At 39.4% G+C, this 23,284-nt stretch overlaps 1 protein-coding gene across 1 annotated transcript in view; it reads left to right on the forward strand.

Moving 5' to 3' along the window:
* The first annotated feature begins 1,821 nt into the window (after window positions 1-1,821).
* LOC138364593 (uncharacterized) overlaps window positions 1,822-23,284 on the forward strand; it is a 29,146-nt gene continuing 7,683 nt past the window's right edge. The window contains exon 1 of the mRNA XM_069324417.1: window positions 1,822-1,915. The gene's annotated coding sequence lies outside the window, so the exon portion shown is untranslated. The remainder of the gene's footprint in view (window positions 1,916-23,284) is intronic.

The following is a 23,284-nucleotide window of genomic DNA, read 5'->3' on the forward strand; positions in this document are numbered from 1 at the left end:
GTGGCTGAGAGCACGGTCGACATAAGCGTTAACGACACTCCTCTTGTACCTGTCTGGGCAGTCACTGTTGGCATTGAGGCACATTCCTATGTTTGTTTCCTTAGTGTAGACTGCAGTGTGGAAACCTCCGCTCCTTTCCATGACTGTTACATCTAGAAAGGGCAGCTTCCCATCCTTCTCCATCTCGTAAGTGAAACGCAACACAGAATTCCGCTCAAATGCCTCCTTCAGCTCCTGCAGATGTCTGACATCAGGTACCTGTGTAAAAATGCCGTCAACATACTTGCAGTATATGGCCGGTTTCAAGTTCATGTCGACTAAGACCTTTTGTTCGATGGTACCCATGTAGAAGTTCGCAAACAGGACACCTAGGGGAGAACCCATGGTGACCCCATCTACTTGCTTATACATGTGCCCATCCGGGCTCAAGAAGAGTGCCTTGTCATAGTGGATTTGTAATAGAGTTTTATGTGAGGGATGTTATGCCATTAGACATGTCAAAGGTCCAGGGTGACTACAACCTAGAATACATTTACGGTAATAATGTCAAGACCCACAAGCCTGGGTAGCCCTCCACGACCCGTCATCAACCAGATCCCCACACCCACTTATAATCTAGCTAAACTACCTAACACTATACTGACTCCGTAAGAATAGCTTGAGCTACCTCATTCCTTTGTGTGTGTATTTGACCTCAATAAACTTATTTCAATTTCAACTCCATATGTACCAAATATGTACAGCTTGAAATCAGTCGACGACCACTTAGATATAGTGCTTCTCCAAAGATAGACATTCTAGAGTCTGCCCTCCGTAATTATCTGGAGATTTGCACCAATATGACCCCATTCACAACCTTTTGGCAAGACATGTACACGGAGATAGACGGATTTCAGTCATGGGTAGTAGCCAGGGGCCAGATTCACGAAAGCACTTACGAACGTATACATCTTTCCTCAATCTTTGACGGCTTTGGTTACATTTATTAAACATTTTACAAGCATGAAAACTTCCCAATCAACTGTTGTTATTGTTATAAACAGCCTCCTGGTGCTTCGGAGCTCATTAACTGTTCAATAATTGGAAACAAAGCCGGCAAAGATTGAGAAAAGATGTACAGGTTCGTAAGGGCTTGCTTGCATAAGTGCTTTCGTGAATCTGGCTCCAGGGGTTTTAGATTTTTAATACAATAAAAATTAATTAATTTATATTCTTACAAAGCCACTAACACCCAGAGCATTTCTTATAATGTTTCCATTATTTCTGAGTTGGCCCAGAAATTTATTCCCCTAAATAAATAAACAATATCATCATTATGATTGACTAAATCTAGTCCTCGAAGGAGAGCTCGGTTGTGAACGCCAGCTAGCGTACAAATAGAAGAGCGCCCAAAATTAACACATAAGACATATGGAGAGAGACTTCTGACTTTGTTTTTATTAATTAATATTACATGTTAGGCGTTTATCTTTCTATTCCAGTATTTAATGCATATTATATATAAGTATAACTATAGCACAGTAAATGTAATAGGAATCTACCCAAAAACCGGCCACAGGCTAGTGTTTTGTGCGTTCGAACATGTTTGTGGGCCTTCAGATGTGAAGTGTTGACATTAGCTGGCGTCGTTCTTATGAAGCCTGGATTATGTCCGTCACATCACTCAACTTCATTAAATAACTATATACCTGTTAGTAGAAGATTTTAACTGTTATTAACACTATATTGTGGCTTTAAAACATTGAGAAATATGTATACGAAACGTATTTAGCTTTGTGTCCGAAATGGTAAATTATATGTATATATGTGCGATCCGTCATATGTTTCAAGTGTCTATAGTATCCTTTTCAAACTCAGTTGGCTGCGAGGTCTCGCAGCGTGTGGACGTGGGTTCCTCACCGCTGTTTTTAATTTGGTAACTACCTATTAATCTCTCTCCAGGTTTGGCTTAATATATTAGGCATGTTACTAATAATCACTTATTAATACTGCGATATTATTGTGGTGTGATTTTGACTATTATATTATTTCTGAGTGATTGGATAAGTGATAGTGATTGGCTCGTTAGGTAGTTCATAATTAATTTCAATTACAGCTTTACATTTATCAATTATAATGTCACTGGTGTATATTACTAGGTCATGGGGGAGCCTTGCTATCGTTTGTGTTATCTGGAACAGTAATTATAAGCAGCCATTGAACTCATAAATTTTGAACCCCGTAATTAGCAGTGCGAGACACTGCTAAAATAACTATTGCAGTGCCTTTGCTAGCATTTGTGCCTATTAAGTTTTCTTTCTATTCCTGCCTATTAATAAACCCTATTAAGCGTTTAAGAGTATTAATTTACTGGCACGTTGTCAAATAGATCTGTTACGATCTTGTATAATTTATTCTGCACCTGTGAAGAAAAAATACTGGTCAAATGTGAGTGGGTGTTTCCGACACTCTAAATTGTTCTTGACGGAACAATTTTGACGTTATCCGTGCTAGGATAACAGCAGTTGACGTTATTCATGGTAGGGTAACGTCAGTTTTGACGTCATCCGTGCTAGGATAACGTCAGTTTTGACGTTATCCATGGATTAAGGATTAAGGTAGGGGGGCTTAGCCACTTACTGGGTTAAGGGTACATTTGGGTAGTAGGGACGAGTCTAAACGGTTCATTTTTTTTTTTGGGGGGGGGGTGGCGTTTAGACTGTCGGTTTTCCAGTTAATTTTAAATGGGCCGTTTAGACTGTCGGCCCATTTTCCAGTTAATTTTAAATGGGCTGTTTACGCTGTCAGGTTTTCTAATAAATTTCCGATTTGGAGTATGAATTCTTAAGAGGAAAATATTTTCAGATATCGTAGAAGTTTGTTATATAAAAGTCGGGGAAGGGGGGGGGGGGAAAGGTCCATGCCCATCTTACCGAGAATAAACTACGTTCATAAACGGATATTTTAGGCTACTTTTAAATTTTTACTTGAGTATTTCTATATAAGTAAATATGTAGCATTACATGATTACATGAGGCGTAATTAATTACCTAGCCTAGACCTTTCTCCCCCACTCCCCCCTTCCTGCCAGACGCCGCCGCCGTAATATTAGGTCAGCTACTCCCCCCTTACCCTTCTCTCTACCTGTATACGACCTTACCTCGCTCCTTCGCATTTTCTTAGTTCTTTATGCATTTTGTTAAGGAAAATTAGACATCTTGGCAGTATTTTGGACCCAAATATTGACAGTCTAGCAAAGAGACCTAAATTATTGTCCATATAAGATCAAAATGAAAGTCTAGTTTGAGACCTAAATTTGACAGTCAAGCTGTAAGACCGAAAATTAGTCAGTCCAGTAAAAGACCAAAATTGGTCAGACCAGTTGTAGACAGATTCATCAAGAGTTCAGCTGTATGATCGAAATTCAAGAGTACAGTTTGAGACCAAAAATTAATCAGTCCAATTGAAGATCCAACTTATAAGTGTAGTTTCGCTATTAACAACCCAATTTTATCCCAATTTGTCATATACCAAACTCTAGCTCATGTCCCCGCCTTAGCCCCTTCTCGTATTTTCGTTAATACCTGAACAATTTCCCAGATATGTCGTATTTCAGACGTAGTAAATCAAATCAAAGCAGTTACCGAGTACCAGCTCCTGTCCCCCCCCACCTTGGTTCCCTCTCGTATCTTCGTTAATACCTGAACAATTTTCCTGAAATTTAAACCCGCTGTATTTCAGACACGGTAAACAAGATCAAGTCAGTTGCTAAGCTCTAGCACCTGTTCCCTCACCTTAGATCACTTGTATGACTTAGTAACAGACCAATTTCCCTGAAATTTAAAATCTATTTGACATTTTTTATTTTTTTTTTTTATTTTTATAAAAGAATACACAATGTACAAAACAGACACCCGCCGAATAAACAAGTTATGAACATACACAGGACAATAGAATAAAGGAAGTAAACACGGATACACTAAACATACCCAACAAAAACCAAGAAAGAAAACACATGACACAAGGCACAAAAAAAAGAGAACCCAGAAACGGGGACAGTATGTACCACAAAAAACAGAACATGACATAAATAGCACACAATAGAAATAACATAAAACATAGGCACATCCACACAACCTTAAGTACAGAAATACAAAAGGAGAACGCACATACAAGCCCAGCCCAACAACCCAAACACAGGTGCATAAAAGTACAGAACAACAGGCCTCCGAAACCCCTAAGAGGCAAAATTACAAAACTACATTAAACAAAAAACATGGAAATACATACATTGAAAGTCAAACAGAAATAACTGAGTACATTTCTTTTTTCTTACTCCGTTTCCTCATGCATAATTAAAAAGACAGAATACAAAGGCAGAACACAAAACACAAATCAAGAAAGAACAGATAAATAATACATAAATAGCACAAGGCAAAGTACATGGCACATAAAAAGAGAAATAACAATCAGTAATGGCAAAAAAACACTCATAACACAGGAACAGTAGTACATGAAAAGGGGGGGAGGGGGGAGGACAAAACATAACCCGGGCACCCCAACCCCCACACAGAAAATCATCTATTTGACATGGTAAAATCAAAGCAAATTAGTTTCAGCTCATGTCCTCCGCTTTTGTTCATCAAAATTAATTCAGATGAAGACGGCCCCCAGTCTATCAAAAGTAAACATCCTGTCCTTTAATACCCTTTTTAACTCGGCTATGTAAATAATCACTAACGAGCTAATATTTACACTGTAATAATCACACGGTCAGATCATTCATAAACATTCAATAAACTTTGTTTACTCGGCTATGTAAATAGTCATTCACACATTAATGAATATCAAGCGGTCAAAGCGCACCTTGCCTTTTCCTACCCTTACCTTCCAAAAGCCTTACTCCACCACCCTTTATCCCCTAACCTTCCCCAACTCCCCACGTCCTTTACAGCATTACAGTTCCCCCTATAAATTCACCCATTTTTATTTGCAAAAATAGTCAAATGAAATCTTCCAACTGTTCATAACTAACTACATCAATTGGCATTCGACTGAAAATAAAGGTTAACTTCTTTCAACACTTAACTAAAATTACTCGTCAGTCAACTGAAGCGTTCAATACTGTCTTAACTAAAATTATACTTGCGTTGCTTCAGGACCTCAACTTGACACACTCGATCATTTATTAGAAAAGATAGAGGCCCACGGGGGTGTTATATTAAGTTGGATTGGTATGAATGGAGAAAAGTCAGTGGGAAAATGTTATAAGTGGAGTTCCTCAAGGCTCTGTCCTGGGACCTCTGTTATTCATAATATATATAAATGATTTAGATTTAGGTTTGAGCAGCGATATTTTCAAATTTGCCGACGATTCGAAAATCGGGAGGGTAATATATATATACGGAAGACTCGCTATCACCTCAAGACGATCTAAATATGATTTTTGAGGATTGTCAGATGCAATTTAACGCTGACAAATATAAAGTTTTGAAGATGGGTAATAATAGTTAAGATACGAGCTGGATGGTGTTGAGTTAGCGAAGTCGGATTGTGGAAGGGAGAATTATTAAATTTAAGATGCATAGCATAACTACCAGGTAACACAATAGACGTAGGATCCATTTTGTTTCAAGCTGACAGGATAATCCTGGTCAACTATCACAACTATTGTGATTTGTGTGTATTAATAAAGTAAGTTCGAAGAGGTAGAACATCTGGGTGACAGTCCGGGTGCATGGGGGGAATTTTGTAAAACCCCTGTAACGTACGATTGTTACGTTGTTGGGTTGATTAGATACAGTGTTTAGTGAGTTTCATATTTATTTAGTAGTCCTGGATACAGCAGTGTCGTAGAGATGAAGCTTGGAGCAGAGCAGAGAGCTGAGTGAGGCCGGAGTCGTGGAGCTCTATGTGGGAGAGTGTGGAGGCTCGATTGGGAATTACGAGTGTCTGAATTCGGGGAGCGAGAGCGTTATAGCTGGATGCGGTCGGTCGTAGTCTGCTGTCTGCTCTGTGTCGAAGCTGTAGCGTCTTGGGTCGATTAGAACTGCCCACGCAGAGTACTACATTCTTGACTGGAAATTGTACTGGTTTGCTATTCTCAGATCGCTGACTTATATACGGTTACTACACCTCACAGTAAGATTGGAGCGTGGAAAAACCGTTACTTGTAAATAGGGATAGGATTATAGCTTGTGTAATTAGTTATGCCATTAAGATGAGATAATGGAGCTACACCCAGGTTTGTGTGTAGGAGAGGCTGCGGGATCCGTATGAAGGCAGTAGCGCTCCAGATTGCAATTCTTATACCTTGTCGTGGCGCATTCGACTAAGGCACGTCTGGAATCATCCCGAATTTGGATTTGAACCCTCATCACGGCCTTTGTGGATTTGTTCATTTGATGTATACGCTATTGTGATTTGTGTAAACAGCAATGAGTTTTGGTGGATATAAATAGCAGCAGCCTCGTGTGGCTTAATAGGCTTCTTTAGTATCCCCGATTCTTATACTTTTATGATTTGGGTAATATTGTTAAAGAAGAATAATACACAATTAATATTGTGGATGTTTATTAAAAACTTTCATACATTTTTCAAGTTGAACGAGTGAGATTTGTTACATTTATATATAATACATGAAATAATAAATACAATATGCAGTACTTATAGCTCAAATACCATAAAACTGGTACAGCAATTTGCTTAGTTGGCACTCTTATTAACACTACTGACGATAATATAGTCTGTGTGGTTGTCACTGTCACCACTGGTGTCGTCGTCACCACAGTAATCGTAGTGACCATAGTCATCATCACTGGCGTCCTTGTCATCACTATTGTCGTCATAGGTTCTACTGCTAACGTTGACGTCATTATGACCTCTGGAGGTGTTCCTCCAGGCAGCAATGTCAGCTTGGAGATCGGGCAGGCGACTGAAGGAGCCGGGGTCCAGAGGGCACCGAGTGAAGGGGTCGGAGGGGGACTCCAGCAGTAGGTGGACCAGCGTTGACTCGTCCACCACCATCTTGGACGACTGTAGCAACACTGGCTCCTCCATCACCACCTGCGTCAGGCTGTCCACGAACTGCTCCGGGCACTCTTCCGTAGACTCCTCCGGTGTTGGAAAGTTTTCGAAATGGAACCCTGTCACTGCCACCTTCTCGTTGAGGGAAGACAGCAGCTCAGCGTACCTTATGCGCAGAACTCGAGAAACAGTGCGGGTAACATGCGTTGTTGAAACTTCTTTGTAAAGGTCGTCCAGGCTAGGGAAGAGTCTTAAGAGGAGCGTATCATCTATAGCGGCAAATGAGGGGCTCATTGCGACTATAGAAGACGTTATAGTAAACAGAGAAACTGCAGCCGTCAGAGCCAAACCCGGACAACTGTATGCCTCTGTGGTGGGCTCGGTTGTCACCAAGAGCTGAAATAAATATACAATGTTTTCGAATGATTTTGCAGCGTGATAAATGCCCATAGATTTTGCAACATACTTTTCTGGTATTGCTTCTGCCGTCTGCTTCAGCAGCTGCAACATGTGGTTGAGAAACGATGCTTCTGGTCCAATCTTCAGACTTTTCACCTGGTCTACGGCTGCAGCGGCAACAACATTCATGTGACCGTACATATTAAGGCTGTACAACACTTTGACGAAATGATAGCAAAAGCTCATCACTGGGTTACTAGACATAATATGTTCCGTCTTCAGATAAGCGCTCGTGGCCACCAACCCTGCAGCTGCCTGCCTACCGGAAGTGCTGTCTTTAAGATAAGCCATTGGCCACATGCCAATAAATCTTAACATTTCCAGGCGAAGGTAAGGGTTTGGACACAATTTGGGATCAACGAATAACCTGAGAATCCAAGATCTGAAGATAGGAGAATGTTGGGCATTATCTAGTGTGAAGTCGAGCTTATAATGTTTAACAAGCTTGACAATGTCCCAGAGAACGTTCTCCCACTGACCAGTCATAATAACCGACTTTGTCCCCATAAACGAGGCAAATGTCTGTGCCCAAAACAGACCAAGGTTAGTCTTGGTTAAGTATAGCCTAGTTATATCAGTGTCTGTAAAATTATTTACATTCCTCATTGTTTCTAAAACTTGATCAACGCAAATTTTGGAAGGGTCGATCCTCGACGCGGCCGTGAGGAAAAATGTGCGAGTAGGAACGGAATCTTGGGTTAAGATCTTTTTCAAATGTTGATAATTTTTCTGTAGACAAAGTGCCTGCATTTTTGTGAGAGGCAACTTCGATGTTCCACAGAAGTCTTGGACTGAATAATTAATCAATGAGCCGGACATATATAGGGGGAGTGAGGTGGCGGAAGGAGTCGGTATCTGGGTTTAAATATGGCTGGATGGCCGAGTGACCACTAATTAGCTGTTAATAACACAATTTTCAAGGAAACTGCAGAAGCCCCATAGGTGGCAGCTTTTATTTATATCCCTCCAAAGTCATTCATATATCTACTGTTGCCCGCTAATTGGTTCCACAAATAGACAACCCTGTTACCGAACCAGTATTTACCTAGGCGTCTCCCAACTCAACTTATCTAATTTACACCTTTGTTTCGTGTTCTATAATGTGTTAATACTTGTAATACCCCCCGTTAGTATCCCCCCTTCGTTATGCCCAGTCTTCCTCTTGTACACATCAGGTCATCCATAATTCTTCGCCTTTCTAGAGAATGTAAACTAAGCTTTGCCAATATCTATTCATATTAAAGGTTTCCGATTTGTCATCCTACGCTGGACGCGTTCTAACGAATTTATATTCGTTCTATAATATGGAAAAAGAGATTTCTTAGGTGGAATAGATTGGACACACTTGGGCACTGGGGGAGAGGCGTTCTCGTGAACCCAGCGGTGGTTGACGTAACAAGGAACTGCGATGTGGATTCAAAATATAATTAGTTAAACATATTCAAAGCAAAGCTCAAGAACGTGGTATACCATACAAATTAAACAGATGAATAATAATGACCTGAAATGGATAACAATGTATGTGAAGAACCTTAGCTTGGTACAAAGGTTTAAGAATGGTGAACATAAGAACAAAGGTAACTGCAGAAGGCCTATTGGCCCATACGAGGCAGCTCCTATCTATAACCACCTAAAGTCACTCTACAACAAGAATTCGTCAAACTGGTTAGGAATGTTCATAGGCATGGAAGGATAAAAGAAACGATGGCGTTCGTATAGCAGGGCAAGCAAAATAAACAAATCTTTTTTTTTTTTTTTTTTTTTTTGAGATATATACAAGAGTTGTTACATTCTTGTACAGCCACTAGTACGCGTAGCGTTTCGGGCAAGTCCTTAATCCTATGGTCCCTGGAATCCCCTGCCGCGAAGAATCGTTTTTTCATCCAAGTACACATTTTACTGTTGCGTTAAACAGAGGCCACAGTTAAGGAATTGCGCCCAGTAAATCCTCCCCGGCCAGGATACGAACCCATGACATAGCGCTCGCGAACGCCAGGCGAGTGTCTTACCACGGAGACTGCTTGATAATGGACGGACCGAAACGTCGTCGTCTCATCACTTTCTAAGGTGTTTTTTAGTAAACATTTTTCAGCCTATGTTACCTAGCCTCATCTGCAGTGTTTAAGCTGTCAAAATTTCTTCAGACGACACGTTTCTAATTTGGGGGATTACTTTTGTCATCTTACGCTGGACGCGTTCTAATGAATTTATATTCATTTTATAGTATCAAATGAACTGCATAATTATTTAATCAAAATTGATCTGCGATCAAAATTGAACTGCATAATTATTTAATTAGCTTAACGAATTGATAATTGCAAATATCATTCATCTTGAAAAACCTAAATTAATAAATGACTCGTAACATGGTTTTATTGGCATGAAATATGGGCGAACCTTTGCGTTGCTTCAGGACCTAAACCCGTCATACCCAACATAATTTATTAAAAAAGTTTTGAGGCTTGGCAATGATATTAGTTACAGTATACGAGGTATACTGTAATCATGTTGTGATTGCGAAAGGGATCTGGGAGTTATTAGCAAGAATTTAAAACCAAAACGTCAGTGAATTACATAACTACCAGCTAACATAATAGACATAAGCTTGAAACAATCAATTGATCCTGTATTACTCATACAGGAATGAGTTTGGGTGAACATGAATAGGAGCAGCCTCGTGTGGACTAATAGGCTGTCAGTATCCCCGATTCTATTACTTCTGATTTAGGTAATATTGTTATTAATGAAAAATATACAATTCAGTTGTATTTTTATTTATTAAAAGCTGTTATACATTTTTCATATTGAACGAGTGACATTTGTTACACTTACATAAATGAAATAAAATAAAAATGTGCAGTACTTCCAGATTTAAAGCTCAAATACCGTAATACCGGTACAGCAATCTGCTTAGTTGGCACTTATTCTTGGTAACACTACTGACGATAATATAGTCTTCGTGGCTGTCACTGTCACCAATGGTGTCGTCGCTACCATTGCCACCACTTACGTCGTTATTACTGCCACCACTGGCGTCCTTGTCACTATTGTCGTCATAGGTTCTACTGCTAACGTTGACGTCATTATGACCTCTGGAGGTGTTCCTCCGGGCAGCAATGTCAGCCTGGAGGTCGGGCAGGCGACTGAAGGAGCCAGGGTCCAGAGGGCACCGAGTGAAGGGGTCGGAGGGGGACTCCAGCAGTAGGCGGACCAGCGTCGACTCGTCCACCACCATCTTGGACGAATGTAGCAACACTGGCGCCTCCATCACCGCCCGCGTCAGGCTGTCCACGAACTGCTCCGGGCACTCTTCCGTAGACTCCTCCAGTGTTGGAAAGTTATTGAAATGGAATCCTGTCACTGCCACCTGCTCGTTGAGGGAAGACAGCAGCTCACCGTACTTTATGCGCAGAACTCGAGAAACAGTGCGGGTAACATGCTTTGTTGAAACTTTTTTGTAAAGGAGGTCCAGTCTAAGGAAGAGTCTAAAGGGGAGCGTAGCATCTATAGCGGCAAAAGTCGCATCCATTGCGACTATAGAAGACGTTATAGTAAACAGAGAAACTGCAGCCATCTGAGCCAAACCCGGACAACTGTATGCCTCTGTGGTGGGCTTAGTTGTCACCAAGAGCTGAAATAAATATACGATGTTATCGAATAATTTTGCAGCTTGATAAATGCCCACAGATTTTGCAACATACATTTCTGGTATTGCTTCTGCCGTCTGCTTCAGCAGCTGCAACATGTGGTTGAGAAACGATGCTTCTGATCCAATCTTCAGACTTTTCACCTGGTCTACGGCTGCAGCGGCAACGACATTCATGTGACCGTATACATTGAGGGTGAACACCACCCTAAGGAGATGATAGTAGAAGCCTATCACTGGGTTACTGGACATGAGATAATCAATCTTCAGATAAGCGCTTATGGCCACCAACCCTGCAGCTACCTGCCTGCCGGAAGTGCTGTCTTCAAGATAAGCCATTGGCCACATGCTAATGAATCTTAACATTTCCAGGCGAAGGTAAGGGTTTGGACACAATTTGGGATCAACGAATAACTTGAGAATCCATGATTTTATGATAGGAAAATGTTGGGCCTTATCCATTATAAATTCTGGCCTCCAATGTCTAACGAGCTTAACAATGGCCCAGAGAACGTCCTCCCACTGATCAATCATAATAAACGACTTTGTCCCCATAATCGAGGCAAATGTTCGTAGCCAAAACAGACCAAGGTTAGTCTTGGTGGAGTATAGCCTAGTTATGTCAGTGTCTGTAAAGTCATTTACTTTCCTCATTGTTTCTAAAACTTGATCAACACACATTCTGGAAGGGTCGATCCTCGACGCAGCCGTGAGGAAAGGTCGATGTGAAGTAACGGAATCTTTGATGAAATACGCTCTTAAACGTTGACAATTTATCTCTCGGTTATATTGCCTCAGTGCCTGCATTGTCGCGGGAGGAAACTGATGTTCTACCGATGTCTTGGATGGTCAGAGTAATTAATGAACCGCACTGTATAGGCGACCTGACTATATAGGCGACCTGACTATATCGGCGAGTGAGGTGGCGGGAAGTCAGAGGTGTAAAAATCCTTACGCTGGATGACTGAGTTCCCACTAATAAGCTAATAATAAGATTATCAAGGAAAGCTGCAGCACATAGGTGGCAGCTCCTAATTTACATAACAACATAAGAACAAATGTAACTGCAGAAGGCCTATTGGCCCATACGAGGCAGCTCCTATTCTATAACCACCCAATCCCACTCATATACTTGTCCAACCCGCGCTTGAAACAATTGAGGGACACCACCTCCACCACGTTACGCGGCAATTGGTTCCACAAATCAACAACCCTGTTACTGAACCAGTATTTACCCAAGTCTTTCCTAAATCTAAACTTATCCAATTTATACCCATTGTTTCGTGTTCTGCCTTGTGTTGATATTTTTAATACCCTATTAATATCCCCCCCTGTTATGTCCATTCATCCACTTGTAAACCTCTACCATGTCACCCCTAACTCTTCGCCTTTCCAGTGAATGCAACTTAAGCTTTGTTAATCTTTCTTCATATGAAAGATTTCTAATTTGGGGAATTAACTTAGTCATCCTACGTTGGACACGTTCAAGTGAATTTATATCCATTCTATAATACGGCGACCAAAACTTAACTGCATAATCTAAATGGGGCCTAACCAGAGCAAGATATAGCTTAAGAACCACACCAGGTGTCTTGTTACTAACGCTTCGATTAATAAAACCCAGTGCCCTATTCGCCTTATTACGAACATTCATGCATTGATCCTTTTGTTTTAAATTCTTACTAATCAAAACTCCCAGATCCCTTTCACAATCCGACTTCGCAATCTCAACACCATTTAGCTCGTATCTTGTAACTCTATCATCATTACCTAACCTCAGAACTTTACATTTATCAGCATTAAACTGCATTTGCCAATCATTTGACCATTTCAAAACCCTATCTGGATCAACTTGAAGTGATAGTGAGTCCTCCTCCGAATTAATTTCCCTACCGATTTTCGTATCATCGGCAAATTTGCAAATGTTGCTACTCAAACCTGAATCTAAATCATTTATATATATTATAAACAACAGAGGTCCCAGGACAGAGCCCTGAGGTACTCCACTAACAACATTATCCCACTCTTACTTAACCCCATTTATACTAACTCTGTTTCCTTTGGAATAGCCATGCCTTAATCAAAGTTAATATAGCACCCCCAATACCATGAGCTTCTATTTTTTTAATTAGTCTTTCATGTGGCACTGTATCAAAAGCTTTGCTAAAGTCAAGGTACACAACATCACAATCCTTACCACTATCAACTGCCTCAACTATGCTGGAATAAAAAGTTAGCAAATTTGTTAAACATGAACGGCCATTTGTAAAACCATGTTGCGCCTCATTTATTAATTTGTTTTTCAAGATGGAGACGAATTGTATTTGCAATTATTGATTCAAGTAACTTTCCCACAATAGACGTTAGGCTAATTGGCAGATAGTTTGACGCAAGTGATCTATCTCCTTTCTTAAAAATTGGTACCACATTAGCTACCTTCCATGACTCTGGCACTCTGCCTGACTCTCTTGATTTATTAAATATGGTAGACAGTGGCTCGGAAAGCTCCTCTTTGCATTCCTTAAGCACCCTGGCAAACACTTCATCCGGCCCTGGGGATTTGTTTGGTTTTAGTTTTTCTAATTGTTTAATTACATCCTCCCTGGTAACTGCTAAACTAGTCAACCTGTCCTCATCCCCACCCACATAGACTTGTTCGGCTGAAGGCATATTGTTAAGTTCTTCTTTAGTAAATACAGATATAAAATATTTGTTAAAAATACTACTCATCTCCTTGTCACTATCCGTTATTTGACCTGTCTCAGATTTTAATGGACCTATCCTTTCCTTAGTCTTAGTTCGATATAACTGAAAAAACCCTTTAGGATTTGACTTTGCTTGCTCTGCTATGCGAACTTCATAGTTTCTTTTTGCTTTCCTAATCTCTTTTTTAACATTTCTAACCAGTTGTACGAATTCCTGTTCTAACCTGACTACCCCATTCTTAATCCTTTTGTACCAATTTCTCTCTTTACCTTTAGGGTTCTTTAAATTATTTGTTATCCAGTTTGGGTCATTAGTATTCGATCTATTCAATTTGTATGGTATACTACGTTCCTGTGCTTTGTTTAGAATGTTCTTAAATAAGTTATATATTAAATCCACATCGAAATCCCCTTTAATTTATATCCATCCAATGTCATTCATATATATGTGACAGTGTTAGACCACGGAGGAATATATATGTGTAACCGACGTTTGAAATAATAAAGGCATTTTACGTCTATTGTTACCCGGGTAATTATTTCCACAAATAGACAACCCTGTTACCGAACCAGTATTTATCCAGGCATCTCCTAACTCTAAACTTATCCAATTTATACCCTTGGTTTCGTGTTCTATAATGTGTTGATGCTTTTAATATCCTGTTAGTGTCCCCTTTATGCCCATTCCTCCTCTTGACTCCAGAAGTAGGTGGACTCGGCCATTGGGCAGTTGATAGTAATAAGAACAAAGGTAACTGCAGAAGGCCTATTGGCCCATATGAGGCAGCTCCTATTTATAGCCACCCAATCCCACTCATATACATGTCCAACCCACGCTTGAAACAATCGAGGGACCCCACCTCCACCACTCTACGCGGTAATTTTTTCCACAATTACACAGTGGCCCTCGACAACCATTCATTTCATAAAGACTCGCTATCAGGCAGGTCAAATAACAGATAGTGATGAAGAGATGAGTAGTATTTTTAATAAATATTTTGTATCTGTATTTACTAAAGAGGAACTTAACAATATGCCATCAGCCGAACAAGTCTATGTGGGTGGGGACGAGGACAGGTTGACGAGTTTAGCAGTTACCAGGGATGATGTTCTTAAACAAATAGTAAAACTCAAACCAAACAAATCCCCAGGGCCGGATGAAGTGTTTGCCAGGGTGCTTAAAGAATGCAAAGAGGAGCTTTGTGACCCACTGTCAACCATATTTAATAAATCAATAGAGTCAGGCAGAGTGCCAGAGTTTTGGAAAGTTGCTAATGTGATACCAGTTTTTAAGAAAGGAGATAGATCACTTGCGTCTAACTATCGACCAATTAGCCTAACGTCTATTGTGGGAAAGTTACTCGAATCTATAATAGCAAATAAAATTCGTCTTCATCTTGAAAAACATAAATTAATAATTGAGTCGCAACATGGTTTTATAAATGGCCGTTCATGTTTAACAAATTTGTTATCTTTTTATTCTAGCATTGTTGAGGCAGTTGATAGTGGTAAGGATTGCGATGTTGTATACCTTGACTTTAGCAAAGCTTTTGATACAGTGCCACATGAAAGACTGATTAAAAAGATAGTCTCATGGTATTGGGGGTGCTATATTAAGCTGGATTAGGGCATGGCTATACCAAAGGAAACAGAGTTAGTATAAATGGAATCAAGTCAGAGTGGGAAAATGTTGTAAGTGGAGTGCCTCAAGGCTCTGTCCTGGGACCTCTGTTGTTTATAATATATATAAATGATTTAGATTCAGGTTTGAGTAGCAACATTTGCAAATTTGCCGATGATACGAAAATCGGTAGGGAAATTAATTCGGAGGAGGACTCACTATCACTTCAAGTTGATCTAGATAGGGTTTTGAAATGGTCAAAGGATTGGCAGATGCAGTTTAATGCTGATAAATGTAAAGTTCTGAGGTTAGGTAATGATGATAGTTACAAGATGCGAGCTAGATGGTGTTGAGATTGCGAAGTCGGATTGCGAAAGGGATCTGGGAGTTATGATTAGTAAGAATTTAAAACAAAAGGATCAATGCATAAAAGTTCGTAATAAGGCAAATCGGACACTTGGATTTATTAATCGCAGCGTTAGTAACAAGACACGAAGCGAAGAGTTAGGGGTGACATGATAGAGGTTTACAAGTGGATGAATGGACATAACCGGGGGGATATTAATAGGGTATTAAAAGTATCAACACAGGACAGAACACGAAACAATGGATATAAATTGGATAAGTTTAGATTTAGGAAAGACTTGGGTAAATACTGGTTCAGTAACAGGGTTGTTGATTTGTGGAACCAATTGCCGCGTAACATTGTGGAGGTGGGGTCCCTCGATTGTTTCAAGCACGGGTTGGACAAGTATATGAGTGGGATTGGGTGGTTATAGAATAGGAGCTGCCTCGTATGGGCCAATAGGCCTTCTGCAGTTACCTTTGTTCTTATGTTCTTATGTACACCTGGTGTGGTTCTCAAGCTATATCTTGCTCTAGTTAGGCCCCATTTAGATTATGCAGTTCAGTTTTGGTCGCCATATTATAGAATGGATATAAATTCACTTGAACGTGTCCAGCGTAGGATGACTAAGTTAATTCCCCAAATTAGAAATCTTTCATATGAAGAAAGATTAACAAAGCTTAAGTTGCATTCACTGGAAAGGCGAAGAGTTAGGGGTGACATGATAGAGGTTTACAAGTGGATGAATGGACATAACCGGGGGGATATTAATAGGGTATTAAAAGTATCAACACAGGACAGAACACGAAACAATGGGTATAAATTGGATAAGTTTAGATTTAGGAAAGACTTGGGTAAATACTGGTTCAGTAACAGGGTTGTTGATTTGTGGAACCAATTGCCGCGTAACATTGTGGAGGTGGGGTCCCTCGATTGTTTCAAGCACGGGTTGGACAAGTATATGAGTGGGATTGGGTGGTTATAGAATAGGAGCTGCCTCGTATGGGCCAATAGGCCTTCTGCAGTTACCTTTGTTCTTATGTTCTTATCACTTCAAGTTGATCTAAATAGGGTTTTGAAATGGTCAAAAGACTGGCAGATGCAGTTTAATGCTGATAAATGTAAAGTTCTGAGGTTAGGTAATGATGATAGTTACAAGATGCGAGCTAGATGGTGTTGAGATTGCGAAGTCGGATTGCGAAAGGGATCTGGGAGTTATGATTAGTAAGAATTTAAAACAAAAGGATCAGTGCATAAATGTTCGTAATAAGGCAAATCGGACACTTGGATTTATTAATCGCAGCGTTAGTAACAAGACACCTGGTGTGGTTCTCAAGCTATATCTTGCTCTAGTTAGGCCCCATTTAGATTATGCAGTTCAGTTTTGGTCGCCATATTATAGAATGGATATAAATTCACTTGAACGTGTCCAGCGTAGGATGACTAAGTTAATTCCCCAAATTAGAAATCTTTCATATAATGAAAGATTAACAAAGCTTAAGTTGCATTCACTGGAAAGGCGAAGAGTTAGGTGTGACATGATAGAGGTTAACAAGTGGGTGAATGGACATAACAAAGGGGATATTAATAGGGTATTAAAAGTATCAACACAAGACAAAAAACGAAACATAAGAACAAATGCAGGCGATGAGTCACAATAACGTGGCTGAAGTATGTTGACCAGACCACACACTAGAAATTGAAGGGACGACGACGTTTCGGTCCGTCCTGGACCATTCTAAAGTCGATTGAGAACAAAGGCAACTGCAGAAGGTCTATTGGCCCATACGAGGCAGCTCTTATTTATAACCACCCAATCCCACTCATATACATGTCCAACCCATGCTTGAAACAATCGAGGGACCCCACCTCCACAATGTTACGCGGCAATTGGTTCCACAAATCAACAACCCTGTTACTGAACCAGTATTTACCCAAGTCTTTCCTAAATCTAAACTTATCCAATTTATTCCCATTGTTTCGTGTTCTGTCTTGTGTTGATACTTTTATCAACACAAGACAGAACACGAAACAATGGGAGCTGCCTCGTATGGACCAATAGACCTTCTGCAGTTGCCTTTGTTCTTATGTTTCGTGTTTTGTCTGGTGTTGATACTTTTAATACCCTATTAATATCCCCTTTGTTATTAGCTGAAAGAACAACGAGAAGTAACGAAGGAGGAGACCAGCAGTAAAGGGACCTCGTCTTGGAGAGTTGTGAAAGACAGGGGCCTTAAGAAGACTTTGATAAAGCCGCCTTCAAACGCCATAGCAACTTCTAATTCATTTGACGTTTTGGAGGACGAGTGCTGTGGAGAGACTGTGGATCGCGCAAAAGGGAAAGCAACGAAGAGAAAGGAAGCGCAGGCCCCTCAGAAAGTAAAGGAAGTACCTAAGCAAACATTAGTTGTGGGAGATTCCCAGATAAGGTATTTGGATAGAACGTTTTGTGCTAGAGATAGGGGGAACAGGTTAAGGGTTTGCTATCCCGGAGCTGGCATTGGTGATATTATAAACAACATGAATGATATTATGGCTGGTAATGGGAACAATCCCATTATTTGCATTAGCGTGGGAGGAAATGATGTTGGTCGAGTTAGGAGTGAGGAACTGATTCAGAGGTATAAAACAGCCATAGAGTTAGTTAGGAGCAAGGGAGGAATCCCGATCATATGTGGCATTCTTCCAAGAAAGGGAGTGGGAAATGAATGGATATCGAGGGCACTTGGTGTCAATTGCCGGCTGGAAAGATATTGCAAATCAAATGCAATATCTTTCATAGACAACTGGGAACACTTCTATGGAAGAAATGAAATGTATGCTCGTGATGGGGTGCATCTATCGAGAGCCGGGGTTGTTGCTGTTGCGAACTCGTTAGAAGAAGTGGTTAGAGGTGTTTGTTTGGGTTTAAACTGTTAGTAGATAGTGGTATGGGAATTGATTTGGAGGAAGGAGGTAATAAAAGTATGTGTTTGTGGGAGAAAGGAATTGGAAAAACGATCAGGGAAAGAGAAGGTCCGCAAAATAACAATTCACTTAGGGTATATTACACTAACAGTAGAAGTCTAAGAAATAAAATTAACGAATTAAATGCTCTTGACTGCACAGAAAAAATAGATATTATTGCACTTACCGAAACGTGGATGAATGTAGAAAATAGAGAACTATTAGCTGAATATCAAATATATGGATTTAAACTATTTCACACAGATAGATATATTAGACGAGGAGGTGGAGTAGCCATATATGTTAGGGACAATTTGAAATGTAGTCTCAAAGAGGGAATCAAAACAGAGCCACACACAGAAACTATTTGGATTGAATTAAACGAAAAAGCTAATAATATTATAATAGGAGTAATATATAGGCCACCAAATTTAGACAGAATGGAAGCAAAGCATCTATGGGATGAAATATCTAGAGCATCTAGATCTAACAGTATTTATGTCATGGGTGACTTTAATTTTAGCGGAATAAACTGGTTGAACAAAACGGGGAATAGTGAAGCAGAAGATTTTCTAGAATTAATTGACGATTGCTTTCTTACGCAACACATTAAGGAACCAACACGGGAAAATAATATTTTAGATTTAGTGTTAACTAACAGGGAAACGCAAATTAATGACATCGAAATAGGGAGTGAGCTAGGGAGCAGTGATCACAAAGAAATCAGATTTAGCATAGAATGGAATAGACCAGTAGGAGAAAATTCTGTTAAAGTGCCAGATTTTCGAAAAGCTGATTTTAATAGCCTAAGAAATTTTTTGGGTCAAATTGATTGGAAAGTCTTGGGTATGGGGTGTGGGCCGGTCTTGGAGCGAGACATGAACCCAGCGATAGGTGACTTAAATGGGGATTTCGATGTGGATTCAATATATAACTTATTTAAGAATATTCTAAACAAAGCACAGGAACGTAGTATACCATACAAATTGAATAGATCGAATACTAATGACCCAAAGTGGATAACAAAGAATTTGAAGAACCTTATAGGTAAAAAGAGAGCTTGGTACAAAAGGATTAAAAATGGGGAGGTCACTTTAGAACAGGAATTCGTACAACTGGTTAGAAATGTTAAAAAAGAGATAAGGAAAGCAAAAAAAAACTATGAAGTTCGCATAGCAGGGCAAGCAAAGACAAATCCTAAAGGGTTTTTTCAGTTATATCGTACTAAGACTAGGGAAAGGATAGGTCCATTAAAAACTGAGACAGGTCAAATAACAGATAGTGATGAAGAGATGAGTAGTATTTTTAATAAATATTTTGTATCTGTATTTACTAAAGAGGAACTTAACAATATGCCTTCAGCCGAACAAGTCTATGTGGGTGGGGACGAGGACAGGTTGACGAGTTTAGCAGTTACCAGGGAGGATGTTCTTAAACAAATAGTAAAACTCAAACCAAACAAATCCCCAGGGCCGGATGAAGTGTTTGCCAGGGTGCTTAAAGAATGCAAAGAGGAGCTTTGTGACCCACTGTCAACCATATTTAATAAATCAATAGAGTCAGGCAGAGTGCCAGAGTTTTGGAAAGTTGCTAATGTGATACCAGTTTTTAAGAAAGGAGATAGATCACTTGCGTCTAACTATCGACCAATTAGCCTAACGTCTATTGTGGGAAAGTTACTCGAATCTATAATAGCAAATAAAATTCGTCTTCATCTTGAAAAACATAAATTAATAATTGAGTCGCAACATGGTTTTATAAATGGCCGTTCATGTTTAACAAATTTGTTATCTTTTTATTCTAGCATTGTTGAGGCAGTTGATAGTGGTAAGGATTGCGATGTTGTATACCTTGACTTTAGCAAAGCTTTTGATACAGTGCCACATGAAAGACTGATTAAAAAGATAGTCTCATGGTATTGGGGGTGCTATATTAAGCTGGATTAGGGCATGGCTATACCAAAGGAAACAGAGTTAGTTAAATGGAATCAAGTCAGAGTGGGAAAATGTTGTAAGTGGAGTGCCTCAAGGCTCTGTCCTGGGACCTCTGTTGTTTATAATATATATAAATGATTTAGATTCAGGTTTGAGTAGCAACATTTGCAAATTTGCCGATGATACGAAAATCGGTAGGGAAATTAATTCGGAGGAGGACTCACTATCACTTCAAGTTGATCTAGATAGGGTTTTGAAATGGTCAAAGGATTGGCAGATGCAGTTTAATGCTGATAAATGTAAAGTTCTGAGGTTAGGTAATGATGATAGAGTTACAAGATACGAGCTAGATGGTGTTGTGATTGCGAAGTCGGATTGCGAAAGGGATCTGGGAGTTATGATTAGTAAGAATTTAAAACAAAAGGATCAATGCATAAATGTTCGTAATAAGGCAAATCGGACACTTGGATTTATTAATCGCAGCGTTAGTAACAAGACACCTTGTGTGGTTCTCAAGCTTTATCTTGCTCTAGTTAGGCCCCATTTAGATTATGCAGTTCAGTTTTGGTCGCCATATTATAGAATGGATATAAATTCACTTGAACGTGTCCAGCGTAGGATGACTAAGTTAATTCCCCAAATTAGAAATCTTTCATATGAAGAAAGATTAACAAAGCTTAAGTTGCATTCACTGGAAAGGCGAAGAGTTAGGGGTGACATGATAGAGGTTTACAAGTGGATGAATGGACATAACCGGGGGGATATTAATAGGGTATTAAAAGTATCAACACAGGACAGAACACGAAACAATGGATATAAATTGGATAAGTTTAGATTTAGGAAAGACTTGGGTAAATACTGGTTCAGTAACAGGGTTGTTGATTTGTGGAACCAATTGCCGCGTAACGTTGTGGAGGTGGGGTCCCTCGATTGTTTCAAGCACGGGTTGGACAAGTATATGAGTGGGATTGGGTGGTTATAGAATAGGAGCTGCCTCGTATGGGCCAATAGGCCTTCTGCAGTTACCTTTGTTCTTATGTTCTTATGTTCTTATGTTATGTCCATTCACCCACTTGTAAACCTCTATCATGTCACACCTAACTCTTCACTTTTCCAGTGAATGCAACTTAAGCTTTGTTAATCTTTCATTATATGAAAGATTTCCAATTTGGGGAATTAACTTAGTCATCCTACGCTGGACACGTTCAAGTGAATTTATATCCATTCTATAATACGGCGACCAAAACTGAACTACATAATCTAAATGGGGCCTAACCAGAGCAAGATATAGCTTAAGAACCACACCAGGTGTCTTGTTACTAACGCTTCGATTAATAAATCCAAGTGTCCAATTTGCCTTATTATGAACATTTATGCACTGATCCTTTTGTTTTAAATTCTTACTAATCATAACTCCCAGATCCCTTTCACAATCTCATAACCATCTAGCTCGTATCTTGTGACTATCATCATTACCTAGCCTCAGAACCTTACATTTATCAGCAATTTAACTGCATCTGCCAATCCTTTGACCTTTTCAAAACCCTATTTAGATCAACTTGAAGTGATAGTGAGTCTTCCGTATTTATTTCCCCACCGATTTTTGTATCATCTGTGGGATAAACCTGCTGGGATTGATATGAGGAGTACTACCAGGGACTTGTACTGAACTAAATTAAAAATTACTGTCTGCAAATTAATTGAACTAAAATCTCTAGCTAGGGTTGTAAATCCTAGCTCCTCTTTTTTTAATGACAGATTGTAGGCTGTAAGGGGCAGGTAGGGTGAATGAATTAGTTGTATCATCAGCTTGTATTTTATACATGGAAAAGATTTAATAAATTCAGTTATATGACTGAACACAGGCTCTGTTTAAATCAGAGATTTAAACATGTACATAGTCTAGCCTAGCACCATAACTATTAACAGCCAATATATTCTTATTCTATAAACAACAATTTAAATTGTAAAAGTATAATAAATGACTTTAAATGTAGAACACTGTTACTAAGTAAAAGAAATTATATTCAATTAAATGAACTTTTGATAACTTAAAAAATAACTAGGCAAGCAATTGTTAACTTAATTTATATATTCAAGTATCTATGCAATGTATTTATTTTCAATTTATATGATGTACAGCCAGCTTGAATCCTTTCCCACACAATCGACACTCGTGAGGTTTTATTTACTTATTGCAGCTGAATCTTTTCTGACACAATGGACACTAATAAATAAAATAAATAAATAATGTATTTAGGTAAGGTACATACAAACAAGAGATTTTACAAGGAATGATGGATTTATAGATTCATGAGGTCTAGTGCTTGGATAAAGATTCACTGCTACACTACTATGTTAATAAACTTACTGAGGTATGAGGCATTGCCTCGCTTTATAACAGACAGACAGACTGACTTGTAGGATATTAAAGTCATACAAGCATACAATTGGCCAATTAATACACTACTGTAATAACCTTCAATATACTTATCTGAAGCCGGGTGCCTGTCTGACAGTGTGCCAGACTTGATAACTCTCTTGTCACGAGTTTAGGCACGATATTTTATATCAGTCTTGCTGTAGATTGTTGTTGTAGCATTGCTACATGATTTTATTTTA

The sequence above is a fragment of the Procambarus clarkii genome, chromosome 14 (genome assembly GCF_040958095.1).
Source record: "Procambarus clarkii isolate CNS0578487 chromosome 14, FALCON_Pclarkii_2.0, whole genome shotgun sequence".
Taxonomy (NCBI): domain Eukaryota; kingdom Metazoa; phylum Arthropoda; class Malacostraca; order Decapoda; family Cambaridae; genus Procambarus; species Procambarus clarkii.